Source organism: Mustela nivalis (assembly GCF_964662115.1).
Source record: "Mustela nivalis genome assembly, chromosome: 14".
Taxonomy (NCBI): domain Eukaryota; kingdom Metazoa; phylum Chordata; class Mammalia; order Carnivora; family Mustelidae; genus Mustela; species Mustela nivalis.
The window spans coordinates 87,230,525-87,238,510 of NC_139033.1; the positions used below are offsets into that span (position 1 = coordinate 87,230,525).

Genomic DNA, 7,986 nt, shown 5'->3' on the forward strand with positions numbered 1-7,986 from the left:
CTTGAGCTTAGGCTGTCTGGCTCCACCATCTGCCATCAAACCTGGGCAAATCTCTGAGCCTCAGTTTCCTCATGAGTACAATAGGCATGAAGATTAAGGGAGACCATCGTGGGCTAACATTTTCTGTGCCTTATTCTCAGCACAACCTGTAAAGTTGGTTCTATTACCGTTCCCCTCCTGCAGATCAGCAAACAGGCTCAGAGAGATAGAGGCAGCCCACCCACCTCTGCCCCCAGGTTGCATAGTGAGTGTTGGAGCCAAGATACAAACTCAGGTCTGTCCTCTGACTCCAGAATCCTTATTCCCAAGCTCCCGTGACAGTGCCTTTACACACAGGTAAATACCCACTACTACACTGGGCACAGAGGAAGCCCTTACCTGGCCAGGCCCTCAGGACAAGGGTTTGCACAGTGCAGCAAAAGAAAGCCGTGGAGGAAGTCAGGCCCATGCCAGAAGGAGTGCCCAGAGACCCTTTATGGGTAAGCACTCTTCATGCTTAGGTGACCCTCTGAGGTAACTTGCACCCCACTCCAGATCACTTGCTCCAGCAGAGCTATGACACCAGGAACCCATCCAGCCACTACCTGATGGCCTGGGCAAAGACTGGGCACTGGTCCCACTTCCCCATAGCATTGATCACCCATCTCTGCCCCTGGCAGAGATTAAGGAAGCCCCATGGCACCAAGGAACCCTGGTGCATGGGCTACTGAGAAATCCGACCACTGACAGGCAAAAGTGGCTGGGACTGGGGACCTGGCAGATCTGGGACTGTGGCCAGCCCCAGGATATACTTTGTGAGATACTTTTAAATTCCAGCAGTTCTCCAAGCCTTGGCTTCCTTGTCTGTAAAGTGGGGATCATGGAGGATTGCCTTGGAAGGGTTGTAGTGAGGATTAATAACGTATACCAGGTGCTGGGCACAAAGCCAGGCTCCCCACAAGTGAGACTGAACTTTGGTCCCTTGCCCGGCCCCCCTCTGTTCCTGCTCTCTACCATTCTCCCTCTAGAGCCTTGGGGGACCCCGTAAAACTGACTCTCCACAGCAACTTGCTCCTCTGTATTTCCCTGGCTCCAATCACACTTCTCCTGCTTGGTATGCCCAAAGCACATGTCCCCACTTGCGCTTTCATTTTTCCTGTATCAGGCCTTTACTTAATGCCAACCTTCAAGTCACATCCAGTTTCTGACAATAATAACCTTAGTAACAACATATGTCGTGTTTACTAAGTGCCAGGTACCCATAGAGGTAGACACTATTTTTTTTTTTTAAGATTTTATTTATTTGTAAGAGAGAGAGAGAGAGAGAGAGCGAGCACAGGCAGACAGAGTGGAAGGCAGAATCAGAGGGAGAAGCAGGCTCCCTGCGGAGCAAGGAGCCCGATGTGTGACTCGATCCCAGGACGCTGGGATCATGACCTGAGCCGAAGGCAGCTGCTTAACCAACTGAGCCACCCAGGCGTCCCGGTAGACACTATTTTTGCAGTTAAGAAACTCACCCAATGGGACGCCTGGGTGGCTCAGTTGGTTAAGCAGCTGCCTTCGGCTCAGGTCATGATCCCAGCGTCCTGGGATCGAGTCCCACATCGGGCTCCTTGCTCCGCAGGGAGCCTGCTTCTCCCTCTGATTCTGCCTTCCACTCTGTCTGCCTGTGCTCGCTCTCACTCACTCTCTCTCTGACAAATAAATAAATAAAATCTTTAAAAAAAAAAAAAAAAGAAACTCACCCAAAACACACATCTTTAAGTGGTACATTGAGGACCTGAACTTAGGCCCAGAGTTTGTCATTCCTGCCCTGCACACAGGAGTGCCATGGCTTGACCCCAGCGGCCCTGGGAACTCCCACTCAGCGCTTTCCCTTCCCCTTCTCAGTGAACACCATTCATTCCCAGGGCCGGGCCTTTACCCACAGAACACCCTCTGCCTGGAAGGCTCTTCCTCTGCAGCTCTGGGCATCTGAATCTAACCCTTTTCACAGCCTTTGTTGGCGCTGCTCTCCGGGGTCGTCACCACTGTGCTCTGGTTCATGGTGGTCTCCCGGGAGGGATAGCCAGCTGGGTGCAGATCCCAGTGCCACCACTTTCCAACTGGGTGACCTTTGGCAGGTACGTCTCCTTTTCCTGGTGTGGAAAACAAGAAAAACAGTTCCCCATTCACGTGGCCGCTGTGAGGATTACATGGACTGGTACCTGTGAGCACATTAGGAAACACTCAAAAAGCTCCCTTTTAGTTGCCCTGTACTATCTCCGTCATCAAACTCCACCTTCCTAAGAATGAACATCGGCAAACTTTTTCTGTAAATAGCCAGAGGGTAAACATTTTCAGCTTTCTGGGCCCTATGGTCTCAGTCAAAGCTACTGACGTCTGCAGGCCAGCAGACAATAAGAGCAGGCCAGCACAGACAATACGTAGAAGGATGGGCATGGCTTGTGCCAATAAACTTCACTGATGGACGCTGAAATTTGAATTTCATGTAATTTTTACATGTTACAGAATATTCTTCTATTGATTTCCCCCCAACCATTAAAAAATGTAAAAACCGGGGCACCTGAGTGGCTCAGTGGGTTAAAGTCTCTGCCTTTGGCTCAGGTCATGATCCCAGGGCCCTGGGATCAACCCCCTAATCAGGCTCTCTGCTCAGTGGGGAGCCTGCTTCCCCCTCACTCTCTCTGCCTGCCTCTCTGCCTACTTGTGATCTCTCTCTCTCTCTCTGTGTCAAATAAATCAATAAAATCTCTTTAAAAAAATGTAAAAACCATTCATAGCTTACAGGCTCTACAGAAACAGGTTGGCAGGCCTGACTTGGCCCCCCAGCTAGAGTTAGTTACTGACTACTGCCCAGGGCCATTTCTCCAGGCCCTCCCTGGATTGCATATGTTTGATTTTATCCAGACTGGGGTCCCAACGTACCATGGGCTTATGGTTCGTGTGAATTAAGCTTCTCTGACACCCAGGGCTTGTGATTTCTTGGTCTGCCGAACAATCCATCGGTGCCCTCAGAGTACAATGCCACATCCCTCAACCAAGGTCATTCCAAGAACTCCAGAGCCCACGCAAAGAAGGGCCTAATGTGCTCAGAACAGGAACGGCCTGCCCAGGTCACCTACCCTGTTTTCTGGTCCCTTTGTTTTCAATTATGTCTCCTGGGAGTAGAAGGAAAACAGGAGGGTCAAGGGAGGAGGGTAGGCAGGGAGCTGGCAAGAGGAAGGAGTTGTTGGGAGCCATGTTATTGCCTGCCCCAGTTCTTCCTTGGGGCTTATTTGTCTCTGCTTCCTGGCTTTTCTGAAAGGTCTGGACTCCAAAGGACTAACGATGAAGAAGCCCCAGGCTGCTAGCTTGGACAGTGAATTCAGAATTCACAGTTCTCCTGAGTGCCCCTTGTAGGAGGAAATTCCATGTCATGGCCCCTCTTATGTTTGAATGACGGTAGTCAGCACTCACCCCGCAGTTACCAAAAACTTGCCTGAAGTTATTACTAGCATCTCTAAAATCCATTCTGGGCCTCGGAAAAAGCAGGCTGGTGGGATTTCCTCCAATTTACATAATGGTGCCTGGCCACTGAGTGCCTGGCAGCAGAGCCTCCAGAATTCGAATCCTTGCACACTCCTTTCCCCTTCTCATGGCTTCCTCTGACCCTCCTCTCGACCTCTCCTGGAGTGTAGGCTGCCTTTAGACCCTGCGAAGCCCGCTCTCACTGGGGCTGGAGAGGAGGGCAGAGCAGTAAGTGTCTGGATCTGCATCTCTTGCTAAACTGCTGTGAAGGGAAATCCCAAATATTTATCTAAGAGAAGAAATCTGTCCTAACAAAACATGTTTCCTTTGAGGACAGGGCAGTGTGGAGGTAGGTGCCTCTGAATAAAGCTTCTTTGTATCACTGTGGATGGGTACAACAGGAAAACAACTTATTTTTGCTTCGGGGAAAATCTGCTGCCCTCCCTAAATCCTGTGCCCTACGCCATGGCCAGTCCACATCGGGCAGAGGTCAAAGCCTGTGGCAGTGCTGAAGAGGAAACTGCATGATTACCTCCTTCAAGGCATTCTCTTCTGACTTTCTCCTTTCCTGAGTCAAAATCTGTGCCCTGAGCCTGCTGAGTGCTTTGGCGTCCGTGGTAAGGAGCGCAAACTCCGCAAGTGTCAGGGCTTGTGTTCATTTTTTTTTTTCTTTTTGGATGATGATAAATTATATGCTCATTCACGTAGTTTCCTCTGCCTATAAAGTCCTTATCTCTTGTATGCCTGAGGAATTTTTATTCAGAAGCTCAGTTCACATAGCCCCCTTGTCTGTACAGCTTTCTCTGCTTCCTCCAGAAGAAAGAGAGTTTTCAATTATTATCCTCACTACTATGTGCCACGCGATGAGCCAGAGACCTTAGGTATATCAACCGCCCTGTGGGGTAGCTACTGTTTTGTTCTCACTGAGGCCCAGAGATACCAAGTAACTACCAATGACACTTAGCTGTGAAGCTGGCAGAGCTGACTGGAATGCTGACCTGCTCAGACTGTGGAGCCCAGAGCTCCATCACTATGTTTCCGTCTGTGCCATCTCCCTGTTCTGCACATATTTCTACTCTGGCGTCGCGTTTTTATGACTCTATCTCCCCATATGAGACCAGGTTTCTTTGCAAATGGGATTCATGCAAACATAATTCATTTCTGTATCCCCAATACCTAGCACAATGCTTGGTACTGAGCAACCACTGATTCATCCGACAGATATTCTGTGTTCAAAGAAAGACTGAATTCCTGTTCTTTTTTTTTTTTTTTTTTAAAGAATTCTTTTTTTTTTTTTTTTTTTTAAGATTTTATTTATTTATTTGTAAGACAGAGAGAGAGTGAGAGCGAGCACAGGCAGACAGAGTGGAAGGCAGAGTCAGAGGGAGAAGCAGGCTCCCCGCAGAGCAAGGAGCCCGATGTGGGACTCGATCCCAGGACGCTGGGATCATGACCTGAGCCGAAGGCAGCTGCTTAACCAACTGAGCCACCCAGGCGTCCCCTGAATTCCTGTTCTTAAGGAGCTTAAGCATACAGAGTAGTACAGGACATGGGATATACCCATAAACAGACGTCGGTACCACTAGAGAAATATAACACGAGAGGTGAGGGTTCTCCCCTCGTATAACTTGGAGAAGGATGATGTTCCAGCCAGGTCTGAGAAGATGCCGTTAGAGCATGACCCTGCCACAGCCTTGGGACTTGAAGATGGAGGACGGGTGGAGGAGCAAGGGGGCTCAGAAAAGGAAGGGCATGAGCAGATACCAGCCCAGAAGTATCTGGGCTGATACCAGCTGATACCAGCTGATAATCAAAGTGACAAATCCCCTAATGGTGGTGAGGGAGAAAAGGACTATTTCAGACTGGGTAGGAGCTGCTGGGGAAAGTCAGCCAACCATCAGATTGGGAAGAAGAACTGGTCAGGGCAGACTGTGTGGGGGCCAGTGTGGGTGACTGAACAAAAACAATTTCCTAGGGGAATTCTGCAAATCTCCTTTCATTATAACAAGAACTACTGCTATTTATTGACGACACAGTTCTGAGGCTTCTGACCATGACACACGTACTTGTCTCCATTTCATAAGAAGAAAACCAAAGTTAATAAATCCAGCACAGAAAAAAATTTAAACAGCCTGAGATTTATTTTATTTTATTTTTTTTCTCTTTTTTAAAATTTTTTTATTTTTTATAAACATAGATTTTTATCCCCAGGGGTACAGGTCTGTGAATCACCAGGTTTACACACTTCACAGCACTCACCAAAGCACATACCCTCCCCAACGTCCATAATCCAATCAAGAAATGGGCAGAGGACATGAACAGACATTTCTGCAAAGAAGACATCCAGATGGCCAACAGACATATTTTATTTTTTTTAAAGGTTTTATTTATTTATTTGACAGACAGAGATCACAAGTAGGCAGAGAGTCAGGCAGAGAGAGAGGAAGGGAAGCAGGCTCCTTGCTGAGCAGAGAGCCCGATGCGGGACTCGATCCCAGGACCCCGAGATCATGACCCAGGACCCCGAGATCATGACCCGAGCCAAAGGCAGCGGCTTAACACACTGAGCCACCCAGGCACCCCAAGCCTGAGATTTAGAATCAGAAGGCTCACTCTTACTTTTCTCTACCAATGGCAGAACTTTTCCGGAAAATTATTAAAATTTTTCAAGAGCCTAAAAATGTTTATATCTTAAAACGGTAATTCTACTTTTGGGGAGATACCTAACAAAGTAAGTCACCAGCTTAATGTACAACAGTGTATATAAATTGTGGAAGCAGTCTAAATGGCTGGTTAATAAACAGTCATTTGAAAATGATTATTACAAAAAATGTTTAGTACCATGGGGGGAAATGTTTGTATCAAAAGTAGTGATGAGGAGAACTCCCCAGCCACCCAGCCATGAGCACCACATTTCTGCAGACCTCTTCCTCCACCTTTGGGGGTGGCTCTACCAGGGGGGTCCCCTCCGGGTTGGGGAGGCGGCTTTGGTGGGGGGAGTCTCTGTGGGGGCGGTGGAAGCCGCACTATTTCGGCTCCTTCTTCTAGGTTCGTCTCCTCAGGGTCAGGAGGGGGCTATGGGGGCAGCATGAGCTGCAGCTTCGGTGGAGGGGCTTGTAGTGGTTTTGGGGGTGGCCTTGGAGGTGGCTTTGGTGGGGGTTTTGGCAGTGGCTTCTGTGACTACAGTGGTGGCGATGGCGGCCTCCTCTCCGGCAATGAGAAGCTCACCATGCAGAACCTCAACGACCGCCTGGCCTCCTACCTGGAGAACGTGCGGGCCCTGGAGGAGGCCAACACAGAGCTGGAGGTGAAGATCTGGGACTGGTACCAGAAGCAGAGCCCCAGCAGCCCCGAGAGGAACGACAGCCCCTACTTCAAGACCATTGAGGAGCTCCGTGACAAGATCCTGGTGGCCACCATTGACAACAACTGGGTCATCCTGGAGATCGACAACGCCCGGCGGCGGACGACTTTAGGCTCAAGTACGAGAACAAGCTGGCCCTACACCAGAGCGTGGAGGCCGACATCAACGGTCTGCGTCGGGTGCTGGACGAGCTGACCTTGGCCAAGACTGACCTGGAGATGCAGATTGAGGGCCTGAATGAGGAGCTGGCCTACCTGAAGAAGAACCATGAGGAGGAAATGAAGGAGTATGACAGCCAGCTGGCCGGCCAGTTCAACGCGGAGATGGACGCGGCACCAGGCGTGGACTTTATCCGCGTGCTGGCCGAGATGAGGGAGCAATATGAGGCCATGGCGGAGAAGAACCGATGGGACGCCGAGGCCTGGTTCTTCAGCAAGACAGAGGAGCTGAACAAGGAGGTGGCCTCCAACACAGAGATGATCCAGACCAGCAAGACGGAGATCACAGACCTGAGGCGCACGATGCAGGGGCTGGAGATCGAGCTTCAGTCCCAGCTCAGCATGAAAGCTGGGCTGAAGGGCTCACTGGCCGAGACCGAGTGCCCCTACGCCACACAACTGCAGCAGATCCAGGGGCTCATCAGCAGCCTGGAGGCCCAGCTGAGTGAGCTCCGCAATGAGATGGAGTGCCAGAACCAGGATCGTCACCTACCGCAGCCTGCTGGAGGGCCAGGATGCCAGGATGGCTGGCATTGGCTCCAGAGAAGCATCCCTGGAAGGCAGTGGCAGCGGCAAAGTTCGCATCAATTCGAGGAGACAGTGGACGGGAAGGTGGTTTCTTCTTGCAAGAGAGAGGTCTGAGTGCCCCGTGTAGCAGAGATGTCCCTTGTCACCTCCCCGCTTCCCAGGCTGAGTGGAGGACTGGCTAGAGGGGCCAGAAGAGCAAACCCTAGTCCCTGCTTTCAAAGGGTCAAGCTCTCTTTGTTGAGTGCTCCCCCTCCCACTCCCCTCCAGCTCTCCCCATCTGCTTTCCAGCAGTGACAGGCAGGAAGCCGCTGGATTGTGTAACAAGGTGGTTTGTGCCATGTGTGTCCATGCAATAAAGAATTGCTTTTCCTTTTGCAAAAAAAAAAA

General features: G+C 50.3%; 1 pseudogene across 1 annotated transcript; it reads left to right on the forward strand.

Moving 5' to 3' along the window:
• Positions 1 to 5,857: 5,857 nt before the first annotated feature.
• LOC309847505 (keratin, type I cytoskeletal 15 pseudogene) lies at positions 5,858 to 7,986 on the forward strand (annotated as a pseudogene). Its single transcript has one exon. The product of its transcript is annotated as a keratin, type I cytoskeletal 15 pseudogene (transcript).